Below are 17,789 nucleotides of genomic sequence, written 5' to 3'. Positions count from 1 at the left end.
TTTCATCTGTCCCCACTGTGTCCTGTACTTGCTCCTCTGGCTATATTTCCTGTCTAATCTGCTTGTTTCTGTTACTCTTCTCTCTGATATTATCAAATACCTTAATGTAACTGAGAAAAATTCAGAGTAACTGTTTCAAAAATGTAATTATCTTAAGTTTGATACTTCTGGTTTAGACCTGTAGAAAGATTTATGTCCCTGAAGACTTATCTGCTTTTCTTGAGAGCGGCACTTACTCTAATGAAAGATCTTGTGTCTCCCCACCACCTTTCATTCGTAGCAGAGATTAAATCTTTCTTGCTTTGCTTACTTCTCACTAGCATTGGCTACCCCTTTAAACCCAGAAAAGTCAGAAAAGCTTTTGATGGCACAGGAATCAGCCATAGAAATGGATTTATACAGAACAGAATGAGCTCTGAAGAAAACTGGAAAAATGGTTTTGTTTGTAGCATTTGAAACTCTGGATTATAAACATTTGTATTTGATTAACTTCACCCTCAATTATAGCTCTGACTAAGCTTGCAATCCATAGTTTTGAGACTACGAAGAAGAAAAAATGCAGAATGTCAGAGTTGACATTCTGGAAATGTGTAAAGGAAAGGATAAACAAATAAAACCAGCCTCCACGTTTTGTAAAGGAACGTTCTGTGCGCTGGAAATACTGTTATGGGACTCAAATGCAATAGTAAGGAAAAGTAAGCAGTATGAATTACTGAATGAACTTTTATTTAAAAAAAAAGTTGCATAATCCTTGTGCATGAATAAAAGAAGAAAGAGGATGTCTCTTAGAGGAAAAGTAAATGTCACATTAGGAGGAAAAAGTTTATAAAGATCATCAGTCAAACATCAATATGTGATACAACCTAACCTGAGGGCTGCTAGAGCTCTGCTAAGCTGAATGCAGTAGACTGCCAAGGCTCACTGCATGCACAGTTAATTCCACAATCAATACCTTCTTCCAAAATGTGGTTAAATATGGCTAGGTTAAGACACTGCTGTAAATTGCCCCTAGAAGAGTTCTTGTTTTTCATCAACCAGATAGCTGAATACTACTGCCAGAGAGTATAAAGAATATATCTACCTCTCTGCTTTTACTTTTATAAAGAATAAATGATAATTCTGGTGAAGATTTTGGAGAACTAAGGACACACTACTGAATGACATCTAGGTGTCGTTGTTATTAAAAGTGCCCATATGCCAGTTTAACCATATATGGTGTTAAGAGTCTGTGCTAGACTGCAAAAAAATTACCAGATGAATTCTGAAAAAGATTTAGACTTAAATCCTGTTTCCAAAATTGAGTTAAAAGAGGGGTTTATTTAATAAAGTGTTGATATCTAGAAATGAGCTACCTCCAAATTCAGGGAAGAGAAGGGGTAACATTTTCAACTATGCACAATGAACTAGATATACGTTTCATCCTGAAAACAGGTCAAGTGTTTCTTTGCTGACCAGCTCAGGTCTTTTCTTCAGCCATCTAATCCAGCATGATGAATTTTACATCTAGGCCATCTAGGGCTTTATTCAGAACGTTCTACCTACAGCTGTCAATCAGTTATTTCTTTTGGCATCTCTCAAGGCCTAGATTTGTCCAAAAGGAATTTTTATGCAAAAGCGTCAGGGAATGTATAACTAATTTGGCCTGTGTCCTGATGTCTAAATCTTCTTGAAAGTCCAAAAGAGTAGGGTCCTAAGTCACTCTGGCACTTTCAGTATGTTTATTTTCAGTGCTGTTGGAAAAGACAGTGCTTTACAAAATGAAAGAGCAATTCAGTTTTGTAAAATACAAGTCTTCATCGTATTGACAGTACCCATTGCTGAGCTTTTGTCATATGATTCTAGTCCATCTTTTCACATCTGCTGATGAACGCTTAAGAAAAAAAAAAGGACAAGTAGGGAAGAGAATTCAATTCCATCTGCAGGATTCACATCTCAACACAAACATCAGATGGAAAAGGTCAGTGAACTAAAAGTCTTTTTTTGGCAATGGAGCTAGGAGGTCCAGAAGAATTTCTGTAAATAGAAAATGTAAACCAAATCATAAATGTAAATCAAAAGAACATCCTGTTCTTGTTTATCTTGCACATGAAACTAGAAGTTCACAAATCTTTATGCACAACTGAAAGGGGGTTTCAGACAACCTGTTGTCTGCCTATGATCTGAACAGCTGTTTGTAGGAAAATTTTCCACAGAAGTTACTGCAGAAAAAGAGTAAGGTGTTGACAGCCTGATGGATGAGTTTGCTGGCGTGGTGTCCATCCAGTTGTACGACTAACACTTTCATGTACAGTATGTGTTGCACACATTTGGACTGCCTGTCATATAGTAGCACTTCTAAAGTTATAAATGGAAAACAGAAGATTACCTGAGTTCCTAAAGAGCAAGTCTCCTAGATGCTCTACTATTAAAAAGAGTAGTAAAAGTTCAAATTAAACTTAAGAAATAAAATACTCTTTATATGAAAGGTTGCAGCTGTTAATATGTGGAAATGATCATGCTGCTGTGCACACAGAACTGAAAGACAAGCAAAGGTCCCATTGCTATGTAGAATTGCACCGTATTTCCCAGCCAGAAGCAGTGCTGCTTGTCTTTCAGAATATTGATGGCCCTTATGTAAGCAAAATTTTGCTAAATGGTCAGCCAGATGTGGACACACACACATTGTTTCAATTAGTTTGCATTGACTGGTATCTAAAGTCCCAGGAGTCTCATCCATTTGGTTTGTGCACAGAACTCAGTGTGGCTGCAATACAAATAAAAAAAATCTTCAAGACACAGTTTTTATGAAGGAAAAGAAAGGCATTTTTTTCTTTTTTTTTTTTACTTACTGAAAAGACAAATATCTCTCTGTTTCTGCTAAACCTTTCCCTGAGATTTCCTTCTAAAAGAGAAATGGATTACCACTCCAACATGGTAGACATTTGATCTGTTGACCAGTCCTGGTCTGTTAGGTTATGGAATTGCAAATATGCCTTTTTTAAAAGTCCTGCTATTAGATGGTTCAGTGGCTATATGCAAATAATCTAACTTTCCTGAGGAACTGTGCATACCGTGGTAGATGCCTGCAACTGGCTGGTTTAATCTTGGACTGGAAGTGAGTGTGGGAAAGCTTTGTTCTGTGCTTGTCTGCTAGCAACTTACAGAAGAAAGAAAGAAATTGAGTTCCTTAACTACTCCACTCCCCTGCTACCATATTTGTAAAGTTTCTGTTATATTTAGTATTTACCCACTGTTGCAAACTATTGTGAGGTGTCTGCAAGGTGAATATGCTACTGTACAGAGCCCTCTCTTACTATGAGCTGAACTGCTAAAATGTGACTGTTATCACCAGCCTGGCAAACACAAAAGCAATACAAGAGATTTTTCCTCTCCTATTTCTTAATTGTATAGGATAGGAGTTTTCATTATCCTAATTAATTTTTTAATAATGTATTATATATATATTTATGCTTAATATATATCAAGCAAGCCTTTGCATTCTCTCTGGCAGGGAGTATTAATCTTATAGAAGGAAAATGAGTTTTACCCTTTCTTTTTATTGTAGGAGTAGGACAGCGCATGACACTTAGATTAACTTCACAGTGGAGGCATCTGAGGATGTGTTACTGCCCTCCTTCCCTGGCTGGGGGAGCCTCCAGTGATAAGTGCAGGGTGAAATATTTTTGTAGGTGCTTCACCTTGTTCTTCCCCAGGCCCTTCTGAGAGTTTTTCTACCCCCAGGAAAAGAGCCTGTTTGCTGTGTTACACTGGTAGAAGGTAAAATACTCAAAAATCTATTTAATCTCTGTAGCCATGTAAGGCAAAGAAGAGATCTGTCTTCATTTTAGAGATGCGAAAATGGATAAAGATTTTGGAAAAGGCCTTGAAGTGTATCTGTGCTGGATCCAGCACTGAGTTACTTCTGTCAGGTATATTCTCCTAGGTATAATATTGCAGCACTCCTGTCTGAGAGTACACACAAAAAGGTAAAATTTCTTTTGACATCAATAGTTTTAGTAAGAAATTGACAGGAATGATCCCTGCCATGTGGGAATGCGTGCTGTATTTTAATTACATGGCTCTGGCAAACATTTTTTTTTTCTTCTTAAATAACTTTTTCCTCCTTGAGTTTTTCTGGGAAACCCTTTCTGAATGCTTGCTCTGAAGACAGATCAATATTTTTGTACTTCCTTTGACTACTAGAAGTTCCATACTGTGCTGGCAATCTCACAGGCAGCTGGTATTTTGGCTACTATGTTAGCTAGTTAGCTGTTAATTAGGGTGTTGTGGTAGGGGTACAGTAGGGAGGATATATTTCTGTAGACGTGTTTCTAAGCTATGAGTACAATCATTAACTGTTTTATTTTAGTTCCAACTCTGGGGAAAGGAATAGGAGAGCTGTTAACATGTAGCTTTGTAACAATGCCTTGTTTCACTGCCTTACTTATAAGTAGCCAAAATTTTAAACTATAGTACAAACCCATCTTTCCTACAGAAAGAAATGGAAAACACTGACAGTACAGACTACAAAAATGATGACATTAGAAACTGTGTCATGAAACTGGATAAGAGATCCCCAAACACTGATTTGTATTTATAACTGCTTTGTTCTGCATTATGCTGTAGTTCAATGACTGCCTCAGAACCAAAGCCCTGGGCTTGCTAAAGCTTAAGCTGATTGAAATCTAGAGTAATTCAAATATGAAGAAATCATTCTTGAGTCATCCATGTCCCACCAGATCTTTTATTGGCTTGAGAAACTGTTCAAATTAAACTCGTGCTATGTTCTGTGAATAGACAAATCCTGAGGTTTCAGCCAAGGTTGCTAAGTCTCACATGGAGTGAGCTGAAACAGAATGCAAACAGAAGGAACATTATGGGTTTTGAGCAAACGAGGAACATTGCGACAGTTGCCTTATTAATGAGTGTCACTAAACTTCATCAGTGCCTACAAAAGCTGATCAAACGTGAATTAAGGGTGGCTCAGCAGGGCAGCTGGTGCTTTTGCTGTCTGTTATTTGGACATAAGCATACTTTTGCAGGTTCCTCACCTGCCTCCCTGCTTGATACAGACATGCACAACTTTTATCCCCAGTGGCACGGTTTTAAATTGTTTCCAACGCTATCTTCCCTGGTGACTCTGACTGCAGAGAATAGTTTTGGTCCTCGCTGTTGCACTGAATGGCCACTTCAGCAAGGGTGCTGGGCAGAGCCACTTACCGGTGAATATTTCTGAAGAGTGGAGCATAGTCTTCAGCCATGCAGGTAAAGCTAAATGGGCTCACAGACAGCAGCCTTGGTCACAGAAAAAATATATAGAGCTAAAATGAAGTGGATACTGTATCAGTTCTTTTTTTCAATCTTCCTTTTATCAGAGGAAACAAAAACAGCTATAAAGTGTACTGTTCTTAACTGTGTATGTAGCTACATGCATAAGATATATAAGACATTCAGAAAAGAGGAAACGGCTTAGAGACTGCTGTCTGCCAAAGTTCTGCAGTACTGTTGTAACTTAACTTACTTTGAGTGTATTTTTGGATTAGTTTGCAAATGAAGCAATGAATGTTTTGTCATATAATATAAATAGGACTATAGTATAATCTTGATATAGGACTGAAGAAATAAGTTCTGGACTATAAATACAATATGTCCTGTAGTAGAGGTCAGCTATTTTATGCATACTGAATAATACCAACCAATCCTAAAACATGAGGAAACATCCAATTCAGATAATTTACCCCATCAGATGTTGTCATCTGTTAGGTCAGATCCTTTTGATAATGTTACAAGAACAAATCTATTTTTACCCAGCTCTGTTCAAATATCATTCACTAGCTCTTCAAGTGCTTTGGTCCAAAGCCTGAATGAACAGGTGTAAGAACATTATCTCACGTGTTTTATATATTGTACATGCTCACACTTTTATTTATAAAATGAGTTCACTGTCCCTGGCATTTTACTTGCACTCTTTCTGTCTTGGCTGTTGAAATCTGAAATGATAGAAAGCAGCACCGGTATCTTCTAAACTTTCATGATGACAAGCAGAAGTAAAAATTAAGTGAAAGATGAGAGGTTTTTTCCTCTCAGCTGAGGTAATGAACTAAACATAAAGTTTATTTTTTGTCTTTTCATTTTCAGGAGTAAACCAAAACTGTTGTTCGCAACTTTTTGTTTTGGTCTATGTTGCATGTTATGGGGTTTTGTTTGTTTGTTTGTTTTTAATTTTTACTTACCAAAACTACAGAGATTCTCTGTATTTTTTCAAAAGAAAATAGGATACAAGCAGAGTGTTCATGTTTTTAAGGACACTATGTGAGGATGTCTGATTATTTTTCCAAAGATTTTGGAAGGAAATGCTTAAAGCATTCTGTACTCTATAAAGATCTTTGCACTTCATGTATGATCTTTATTTAATGAAAGCCTGGGAATTTCATGTCTGTAGGCTTACCTTTCTTTTCCTGCATAGCTCAGGATGCCTAGAGCTACTAACAGTTGTTCAAAGGTTCGTAGTAAGACACAAAGAAATTACATATAGTCAAAAGGCAAACCCAAGAAACATATTGGAAATGTCAGGTCTCATAACTTTTAGGCATACTAGGGTCAAATTACTATCTTTAAATGTGTACTTTTTACAATTTTTTTACAAGGATCCGATAGCAGAGTAGCAGTATAACATTGGCAAGCAAGTCTGCTGCTTGTTTGCAGGTGGCTCATAGCTAACATGTGCATAAGGGTGGAATTTTTAGCAAACATTTTTGGCAAAGTCTATGTGTGAAAGTTGGAGCTGACCACCCTTTCCATTTAACCAGGGCTAATATTTTTCACTGAGGCAAAGTTAAAATTAATGGAACTAATTGATGTTTATTCAAGCCAATAATCTTAAGTGAAAGCACTAAACCTATATAAATGATTCCGGGAGAGACAGAGAGCAGCGTGTGTTGTTAAGTCTCAGAGTGCTGGTATGGCTCTGTGTATCAGTTGCTCATAACTCTGAGAAGCTTTAACAGCTTTGGCTGCACTTTTCCATTGCTGATGTCTCCTTAAGGAAACATTTGACAAATAGCAGCCAAGTGATTAAGTAATTTCTGAAAGGAATGTTAAGGGAAGAATGCTTTATTCCTTAAAAATATTCTTGAAAGGTTATCTCTGCGGTGTTGTAGTGTGGCCTTGAATCTGGGGAGAATGAGAGAAGGAATGGGAGGCAGCTGGATGACAAAGAGGAAGAAGTCACGGAGAAAGGGCAAGAAGAGGGAAAGAGTTAAAAGGGAAACTGGGGCTGGAGAGAAAAACAACTGAGATGATTATAAGTTGAGACTTTGGTAGGCAAAAAAGAGGACAGGTAGCCATGTAGAGGAGAGTTCACATGTCAAAGTCAAGGATGGAAGTTGCTTGGGAGAAACCCTGAAAGAGAGGCAGATTGGGCAGGATCATTGAAGACAAGGCAGGAACAAAGGTAAGAAACTCAAAACATATTCCATGTGGCAGTTGTTGGGAGACTGTGTTGGGAGAGCAGTAAGCTTGGAGGGAAAGCAAAGGAAGAGAGCTGAGACTGGCTTAGCGAGGACAGTGGGACTGATGTAAGAGGCTAGCTAGAGAAAGAAGAGGACACAGATGGATGGGCAAAAAGGATTGGCCTCTGACCGAGAGCTGCTATTACAGAAAGCCTTATGCATACATAGGGACAGACAGGAAGGACTGGGTATTGTGAACAAAATCCAAAAAGAGTGGGTGGGTGTTCTACCTGTCAGAACACGTTCTTCTGTGATGAAACCCGCTATCCCTGAATTACCTCTCCTACCAGCCAATAATGGTAGTAAATGTCACCTGAAAAAGCAAATGTCTTGCAACAACTCCTGGTTTACTGGCAGGAAGGCAGCTTGTCTGGCTCAGGGACAGAGGCCTGTGCTTTGGGTCCAGAAGTCTTGGCTTGTGGATGTGTGGTAGACACCTGTGACAGGCATGCAGGAGTTGGTGTAGTGATTTAGTTCTGTTCTTTCCAGGCTGTGATTTGAGAAGTGTCTAGGAAATGATACACAAAACGGTACTTCTTAGACTGTAAAATCAAATGCTTCAAAGTTACTAAGTAGCTACAAGAGTCTACCCTGAAATCAGTGATTAATTTCCTAATACACTTTTTTTCTTGTCTCTCCCTACTGAATTTATTCCATAATACTCCCATGACATGATGGGGCTTTTGTATCCTCTCTTTGTTATCTGCACTAAGTTATGACTGACATGCCCAGGAGCTGGTATTTCGGAGTACTCAGTGTTTAGTACTGCCGATACTCTACGTAAATCATCCACATAAATCAACTACAAGCTGACTCTTTAGCTGTGCTTCAAATTACAACCCACATTCTCAAGCCACATATGGGAAGATGAGGAATATGCAGTTGCTAAAAAACGGTGAAAAGTGTGATTTAAATGGCTTGGCTGGCACTGCAGAAGTACTCTGTGACAAAAAGCCACATTCATTTGCTTTTGTTGTGACACGTTCTGTTTTCTTCAAGTTCACCTTTAAACACTTGCCAATTTTTGCAACAAATGATATAGAGGGGAAAAAAGAGGGTCCAGAAAGTGTAGCCTTCATCACTAAGTTGCCTGGATTTTGTCCCAGAGGTAATTTTTGCCCCGTATAGTAAACTGACTAAGGCAAGGGCCCCAAAAAACTGGTATGTAATAATATATTTTAAGGCCTTAACTCAGTGTACACAGATAATCCTAAGCACAACATCATGTCATAAACTCAGGTGCTTTTGGAGTTTGTCAGAGACCTAGAAAAACAGGCTTAAAGTTTTGGCTTCAGACTTTTGTGAAAACCAGGCCATGCCCTATAACGTGTGCTGTGCTACTACTGCTGCTGGAGAATTGGAACAAAAAATAATGACATGAGTCTCTGCTTTTATTTTGCAAGTGCATTTTTAAATGTAAATGTACTCAGAAAAATGTTTTTTTTCCTGACACCAGAGTTTTCTATATTTGGAACTTTTATTCTTACGTTAAATGTGTTCAATTTACCTAGCCTAATGACTGCTGCCTCTGCTTCTAATCCAACAAATTCAACGTGCACCATCCAAAATTAAACAATAATCTTACAGGACCATTCCAAGCTGGGTTTTATAAGGGTGGACGAGTTCTGGTAGAGCAGGCATGTTAGCTTGTGTGTTTGCTCCCATGTGTTCCTCTGGGAATCTGGATTGTTCACATGCTATTTTTATGTGTGACTCATTTGACTTGATGTGCCACATGTGGCTGGGTTTGTGCATAAATAGGAATTCTGCTCAGCACCTGATGAAAGCATGCTTTTCCTCAACACATTCCCAAGTCTCACTCCAGTGAGCAATATTCTTCTGCTTGTGGTGTGATAGCAGTTGTTGGCTTTCTCCTGTGACTTGACGCAGTGGGAAGATTAGTGATCTCTCCTAGCCTGTTCTTGTGGAGATGAGGTTCAGCTTGGCCACTGTCAGAAACTGTAAGCCCTGCAGTCAGAACCATGGCAGTTGGCCTGTTAGTGTAGGCAGAAGACTAGAAATAAGTTTTCTCCCCTCCAACTGATTCATCTCTGCCATTCCACCAAATGCAGCATTTTATGAAGGTCAGTTAAACTATGAAATAACCTGACACCCTCAAAGCAAACAAGCAGAGTATTCAGGTATGCATGCCATTTTATAGAGTCACTTCAGTACCTATAATTGTACTTTAGAAGAGGAACACCTGAGGGAAAGTCATTAAGAAATTACAGTTATGTAGATAAATGTCATGCTTTGTTTTAAAATTTGCAACACATACCAAAGAGATGTTCAATTGCTATATTAGAATGGCCAACACTGTCTGCTCGGGGCATGAGGGTACAGAGAACTTTTTTCGGTAGTTAATTCGTAAAAGTTTTGTATTTTTAAAGGAGAGGGTAGAGATTTAATATAGAAGAGAATTACTTTAAAGAGTCAGATCAGAAATGGGAGACTGAGCCATAGGACTAAGAGGTTCCAGGAGAGAAGTAGGAGTGAGTGAGGAGTATAGAAACCTCAGCAGGGTGAACAAGGGGACAACGGATTTATGGACACTACCTTTTTTTTTTCTCCTGGAGGTGCTGACCTCTGGTTGGTGTTTCAGAGACTATTAAAAATAGCTACCTTCCTCGGACTCTCCAACAATGGTTCATAAACTTCCTGGGATCTGTAACCCTCTTGTTGAAAATTACTGGTTTGCATAAAGAGGGTAAGTTGTTTAATGTTAACAGCAACATATTGCTTTGGGTGGAAGAACCTAATCCAGGTATTAAAACAACATTCAGTCCTGAAGGAAAGAAACTGGCTTTCACTTTTAACTCAACTGCTTTCAGGTACTGCATTTCAGGAAAGTGTTTGGATACAGCTTTGGGATGCATGGGTTAAAATATATTCCCAAGATGTAGGTTTTCATCATAATGATGAGAAAACTTACAGCCAGAAGTGCTTCAATAAAGTAATACCAAATGCAGAATTACTGTTACCTTCTAGTGAAGTCCCTGCACTGGGAGAAATTTGATCATTTCCTAAAAAAGTGCTTACTCTATAATCATTTCCCAACCATTGAACTTCTGGGTGGGAATTTACCCTATCAATGTATTTTTATGCCAGATGCCACATTACATTTGTAAAAGACAAACACCTCTATCTTTAGCAGAGCTGGTTGCTGCTTCATTGCTTTTCCTGCCACTAGTGGATGATTCTGCTGTTCCTGTGTTTAAGAAAGACCTCTCCCTTAAGTGAGACCATGAGCAATGACCACACTTCAGAAAAGCAGGTAACAAGTCGACAAGTACTCAGTGGAGGACAATGGTATTTCTTTCTTTAGATATTATTTTAGTATTTTCTTCTTCACTGCCAATTTTGTTCTATTGTAATTTCATAAGTAGCTTGTAGGAATGAACAGAGACTTCAGATGTCCCATGGGCATTCTGCCTGACCATGTAAAGAATGTTCACTATCAGTCAAATGGTTGAAAATAACAGGAAACCTTGTACAGATCCTCATTAAAATGGACTGGCTTCTTATCTTGGAGATACAAACCACTCTCTCCTGTAATAGAGAATATCTGCAAAAAAGAGACAAAGAAAATGATGTGCTTGTAAGAGCAGTGGTATATTTGCCATAATCAGAATTACTCTGAGAAAGTGGTGCCCATGCTTTCGGCCTGGACAGTCACATAACTTCTGATAGCTGTGTGATAAGGAAAGGTGTGACCCTTCTCCTGCCAGATAAGTGGTCGTGTATATGTCACATTCTCAAAATCTACCTGCCCTGTTATTTAGCTGTCACACATCCAGGTACATGTGAAATGAGTCATCACTGAATGCTGCATGTGTGCCCTGTTATGTGGTTAGGCAGGTTTACTCTGTCCTGCATTCACTGCACAGTGTCACATGGCCAGAGGTTACACATCAGTCTTGGCAGACACATGTACACTGTTCTACCATGCGTCTTTCTTATGGTGATGGGACTTGTCTTTAGGCTGTAGATGAGATGAAGGCAAGTGGAAGGTCTGTGAGGCACTCAGAAGAAGTGGTTGGTTCAGGTTGCCCAAGTAATCACCTGGTTCGTGGCTTACTGCCTCTCCATGCTTCAGGGACACCGTGGAAGATGGTGTTAAATCTGAGCTGTGGCCTGGATGAACTGCCTGGTGTGCTGTATTCGCCTCATGAGCTTACCACCCCTGCACTGAAACCACTCTGACTCACTAGCTAGAATTTCATCCATTGATGTAATTAAAAAATAATAAAAAAATGAAGCAAGGCTAATGAGACTTTTTAATAATCTCGGTGGATATCACTAAACCAGAAACATAGGAATAAATTCATTTTAGAATAAGTAGACTTTATTAAATTGAAGCTTTAAAAGTGACTAGGTTTTCAAAGCATAAAAAGGTGGGTTTAATCAAACTCCAAATTCCAAAGCAAAGGTCACAACTTGTTATCAAACACATGAAGTCTTAAGATTTTTTCTCATGTTAGGAGTGCAAACAGGTGTTTTGAAGGAGTAATACATTCCAGTTGTTTTGTAAGCAGGAGACTGGAAAGGGAATGACTGTCTTTGCATTGTATCTTCTGAGAAGGAAGGCAGGCCAGCAAAGTGACACGTTCAGATTTTCCTGAAAGGGGGACCAACCGTGAGTAGGAAAACCAAACTATATCTATTACTTTTCTAGTCTTCTTGTCTCTCTCTTTTCCCCAGGCTTCTGCCTGGATACATAAGAAGCCTGTTGTTTACTGATCTAAATCCCAAATTTCACTTTGTTGTTATGCAAAAAGACTACACGTATATCGAAACCTGAAAAGCATACAGGGTTTGAGCTGATGTGTGGATGCTGGACTCTCCTGATTTGATCTCAATCATGTTGGAAAATAATGTATCAGAAACTGGCAAAGACATACTTATTTAGTACACTTCAGCATGAAACCTTATCAGCAGACAGGTTCAACTGGGAAACTGAGTATCACCCAGAGTCAAGCATTGACTAGGAACTAGCACGATGCCTGATCGTAGTCCTGAAAAAGTGTCAGGCTGTTATTCCTTTCCTCAAACTGTGGGTCCATTCAGAGACTGAAGATGGCTCAGCTCTAGGACTGTGTCTACTGTGACAGTAACTATAATAAAGATTAAGTACTTGAAATCATGGAACTGCATGCTTAAGCGTGATTAGCTCTAGGAATGGTTGGATGGGTTTGCATGAAATAAAAATATCAAGAAACTTTGTAAACAAGTCAGTCCCCTTTTCTGTTTTATTGCAAAGTGTACCTCTCTGGACTTCCAATTCTGCTTGAGTGGAAAGGCCAAAAGGCCAGGTGGTTTTTTTTGGCTGTTCATTGTTATTGGAACGGGATGCCTCGGGGTGGGGATCTGCTGGCATACTCCTTCCAAAGGGTCTGCTAATTTTCTCTCTGCTGCTCCTGGCTGCATGATGCTGCTTCTTCCCTTATGTGGCTTAGCTGCCTATATGCTGATTCAACTCATTGAAGCAGCAGAGAAAAATCTACTTTTCTATTACATTTTTAGATTAGTTTTCTGCCTCTTCAGTAAGATGAATTAGTTCATTGAAAAGCAGAACAAGGCAAGAAAAAAGACCAGATGACTGAAAATGATATGAGAAAAATTCAGGATTCCCCTCCTCTGTTTGCTGTATCTTGCTTATGTGTTAGGTACTCAGCTTGCCTTGTCTTAGGAATTGCCCTATAAGCATGATCTGCGTGAGTATGGACACCTTGTATGTTGATGTGGAGAAGGTGTTATTGATTCTTCTGAAAACTGCAGTGTGCCTAACTGCACATATGACTTTTCCCTCAGTCCTCTCTTTATATGGGGACTGCCCAGGTTAGCACAAATCCTTATGGTACCATGTGTCTGGATGCAAAAGAACAGGATTATTTTTACAGACGTGAACACATTACAACATATACAGCTAAACAGGCAGGAAGGAATGGGATCCTCAGATGAGGAATAGAGAGTTGAGGGCAGGACCCTTTTAACCAGAGTATTAGCTTTGTTCAGAGCCCAAACTTTTGTAGACAGACAAAGGTGATGTAATATTCCCAGGAGCTAGAAATTACTTCACCTTAAACAGTCCTTCAAGTTTGACTCACAGAGAAAATGACTTCAGGTGAAATATATTTTGAAAACATTAGCAGAAGGATTTTGATTTTATTACTTCTTTTGTTTAAAAACCATAAATATAAAGCTTATTTCTGTCACTCCAGAAAATCAGTTGACTTCCATAATGCCACAGAATTGATGTAGAAGGTTGCTTCTGGATATCTGTTCAGTGGAAGCACTAGCATTAGAGATTAAAAATCACTAGCTCTTCTCTCCTAGAAGACCCATTTTAAGAACTTGATAGGTATTGCTGTGTGATAGCTTCAGGGAACTGCCATTGTAAAAGGCAAGGAATCACTGTGTCAGCTGAATCTGGGGACGGAGGGCTGACCGAACAGGGTAGAGGTTCAGTGCTTTCCCTGCTGACAAACAGGTCTAAAAAGTGCTTCAGAATTAGACCAGTCTGTTGCGATGTGCCCTGACAGGCAGGTTGTGTCTTGCTGCTCCCTAACTACAGGATGATGGCCATCAGTGGCTAACACTGACATTGAGTGGCAGAGAAACCTGATAATTTGTCTGCACTTTCAGAGAAGATGGGATAATAAGTGAGTTATTTGTATTTCTGCCCATTTAAAGTAGTGAGCAAGTATGGCAAAGAGCTAACAAGTTGAACTTTATCAATAATAACCCCCCCTCTAGCCCAGGTACTTCTTCAGATTTTTCTGTAGAGTTGGGAAGTAGGACTGATGAGTACAAGGGCTGAGGTGATAGCCCTGAGCTGTGGAGTGGCTTAGAGGAAAGCAGTAGAACTGGCTGTAGCACTGACAAAATAATTTCCACCCTCTGGAAAATATCACTGACTTCCCCTCTGTGTCTATGGGCCAGGAGGAAGTACCCAGAACAATGAGATTAGAAATAGATGGATCTGCTGTTACGTTAGGAGAAATCCTGCTTTTTTCAGTGATTTAGAAAGAGGAATGGAACATTTTTCAAGTTCTTTGCACATGCAGTGTTGCACTGCTATGTACAGCTGATCCACATAAGCCTTTCCCAAATACTATAGACATTAACAACGTCTCTCCAGTAACTGAAAGAGGATACAACTTGAGCAAGAATGTCAAGCATTTGTAGAAGCAGATAGTTTGAAAACACAAACGGCTTCATCTCGCCAGGTGGCTTGATTGTGTTGACAGGAGAGTAAAGCAGTATGATGCACTTCGTAGTTTGTTCCAGTTACCAGTCGGGACTGGTTGGTACTGGCTGAACAGACTGCACCTTTCCTCTCACCAGCTTTTGTCTTCATTCATCCTATCTTTTCTTTCTTTATAAATAGCAAAAAATGGCTCCCTCAGACACCTCCTTTCTACTTCTAACTCTACGCTGAAATACAATTATCTTGCAATGACTACAAAGCTACTGCATTATAGCTCAAGCATTACCATCTGTCAATAAAATCAGGAGACTGGAGCAGCAGGAACATAACAGCAGAACAGGACATGCAGATGAGGCTTAGAAAAGCTGTCCCACGGGAGCTCAGAGGATAAAGAGGAGTATAACAATCTGACATAGGAGGCACTGCTAATTGTAGTGGAATTGCTAACAGTGGAAGCAGCCTCTACACTTAGGTAGAGTCAGGAAGAAAAAGGTGTCAGGGAACAGGCAAGCAGGCAAGGAAGATGCGACCACTTTCCTGTCTGCACCTCACTTATCTCTTTTGGCCTGACTGTTGTGTATGCAGAAGTCTGCAGAGCTTCCTTCCTTTATTGGAGTTGTCTAGGAGAGCAGTGGAGGAGTTGTGCCATTATCCAAAATTCCTGGAATAGGCAGTTCAATTGCTTTTGGGGGGCCAAAACTTTTTTGCTATCCTGTGTATCAACTGGGCCTTTGTTCATCCTCTGTCTTTGCATAGTTTTTGAATACAATTAACAAAATATCTAGGACACTGCTGCTGAGTCTGTGGGCTCAGAGAGAGATCAGATGGGGAGGTGAACATTTGGCTGTTGCACCAAAATAATCTCAAGAAGAGTGGAGCAGCATGTGTAGTTAAACTGAGGTGGAAGTATCCATCTACCACAGAGGAGAAAGAGATGAACAGCAGAGAAAATGTGAGTTCTCGTCCAAAGCAGTGACTGTCAAAGTGAGTCCTGATGTCCAAATTTCTTTTTGGACCAGATCAGTGTCATCTTGGCTGAATGTCAACAGGTATTTATATTCGGACTTCTTTTCAACTCCTGGTAATCTCCTGTCTTCTCTATATTGATAGGGTTTGTGTGCACGATCTAGCAGAGTGCTTAACAGCCAAGATCTTCCTTCATCTGCACTAGATTTTTACTAGTAAAAGTGATGATGCCAGTCTTCCTCATCATATTGCTGACCAGTGCTACTGAACTGGGCCTCCTACAGTAATGACTGGATTTGGCTTGATTCCCGTTTCTAGCTTTTTTTTTTTATTTTATTTCATTGGTTTTCAAATCAGTTTCAGAAAGTTCCTGCAGATTTGTCTGTGCACTGTCTGGGTGCTCTTAATACAGTGAGCTGAGGCTCACTGATAGTGGTGAGAATCAAACCCATTTATTTTTCTTGGAAGAAAGACAAAACCAAGTAATATATGTGAGGTGGGAGAGAGATAATGAGGAGGAAGGGCACAAACCAACAGCTTAAGTGGTATGTGCTGACTTTGGATTGTTGGAAACGTCTTGCTCAGGTGGCATATGTATTTGATGAAGTCTGTGCTTCCAAATGCTGTAACTACCTGTGCGTATCAACCCAGTGTAATCTTTTGTGGGGTTAATAGCAGTAAATGATCAACTTAGATTTTCCAGATTGTCTGGAGGTTAAATTTCTTTAAATCCCTTTGGGTGGAGGTAAAGCAAGTGCATAGTTTGGGCTGTGTGCTGTGACCTGTAACAGGATTTTGCTGGAATACACTAGCATGGATGGCCTTCAGGAAGGAAGGCAGATGTTTATTGATATGAGGGGAATGCGAGGGGGAGTCGAGAGAAGTTTAAAAATTAACAGAAAAACCCCTCAGCTTTATCATTCCAAATAAGACCTTTCAGCTGTGACTATCAGTAAGAAAATCAAGAGCAGACCTGCCACAAACCATGTGAAAAGCACATGAAGAGTAGTGACGCTGGAGCATCCTGAAATCTGAGCAAAATAGGTTTGCATGCCCAACATTTCAGAACACTTATATTACTAATATGCATTAGGTGAATGTAGCACAGCAGTTCTGCAACCTGCCAATAGTGGTGAGTGCTTGGAGGCACCTCTCAGGTGGGCACAAGGGTGGCCCCAGGAGCAGCATGTCTGGCAGTCACAGGTGAGGTGGCAGTTAGGTACGGAACATCAGGGGTTTGTTAAGTGCTGACAGAAGCTGAAGGAGTGGAGACAGGAGGCTGCCAAGGGCAGGTCAGCACTAGGGAAGTTTTGCTAAATGGAGGGTAACATTAATATGTAAGAAACTGGGGGAGTACAGGCCCTGGAGCAAGGCAAGTAAGCAGGGTGAGACAGGACAGATTACATAGAGCCTAGCAAGGTCACTTGCTGACTGGGACCCCCTCAGAACCCTGCATCCTCATACCCCTTTGGTGTTGCATCTGGTATCTCAACTTCACCCAGAACTACCAGGTTTCTACTGCTCCATGACTGTGCAGGTTGCCAATTGGAGCATTAGCTGCTTGTGAGCTGTAAATGCCATGTGGACGTCGCAGAGAGAAAAATCCACGGGATATACCTCTCCAATACAGGGATTGTGTGTGTTCCATATTTTCCATGCACCCCTCCCATATGGCAGTCTCCCATGCCACTGGCCACCTTTCCCCCCCACTGCTGTCAATGCCCTGCATTCCCTTTTCCACGTCCAGTGGCTCTGTGAGCTCTCCAGCCCCTTTGGCTTCTCCAGCAGTGATGCTGTGTGTCTCTCCTGCTGCCATCTCACTAAGCATTCTCCTTTATTTTCTTCCAACCTGCAGTGTAAGTTGTCTCTTCAAGGACGGATAAGAATTGCAAACCTGAGCTAGCAAGACAGGGTGAGAGGCATAGACAGGGTGAGAGGGATAGAGGGTGTTAATGGCTCCCTTGAAGAACCCTGGAAGTTCATGGTAACATGGAAATGGTTGAAAAAAACCAAACCATATCAGTGGATGTAGCCTCTATTTCCTTGTTTTCTTTTCAAGTTTTCAGCCAGTAAGGATGAAGTGTTCCTCTAAAATGTTGATCAGAAGTGATGTCCAAAAGTTG

The 17,789-nt window shown here is 40.1% G+C and overlaps 1 protein-coding gene across 3 annotated transcripts in view; it reads left to right on the top strand.

Moving 5' to 3' along the window:
• EEA1 (early endosome antigen 1) overlaps positions 1-17,789 on the top strand; it is a 173,210-nt gene that overhangs the window by 16,265 nt on the left and 139,156 nt on the right. The window contains exon 3 of one of the 3 annotated variants that reach the window (XM_051784829.1): positions 10,642-10,764. The exons of the other annotated variants lie outside the window; for them this stretch is intronic. The gene's annotated coding sequence lies outside the window, so the exon portion shown is untranslated. The remainder of the gene's footprint in view (positions 1-10,641; positions 10,765-17,789) is intronic. 3 annotated transcript variants of the gene reach the window in all.

Source organism: Manacus candei, unplaced genomic scaffold, assembly GCF_025592945.1.
Source record: "Manacus candei isolate 608988 ecotype Guabito, Panama unplaced genomic scaffold, ASM2559294v1 h1tg000018l, whole genome shotgun sequence".
Classification (NCBI taxonomy): Eukaryota; Metazoa; Chordata; class Aves; order Passeriformes; family Pipridae; genus Manacus; species Manacus candei.
The sequence above is the reverse complement of the archived record's forward strand: the minus strand, read 5'-3'. Positions and strand labels throughout refer to the sequence as shown.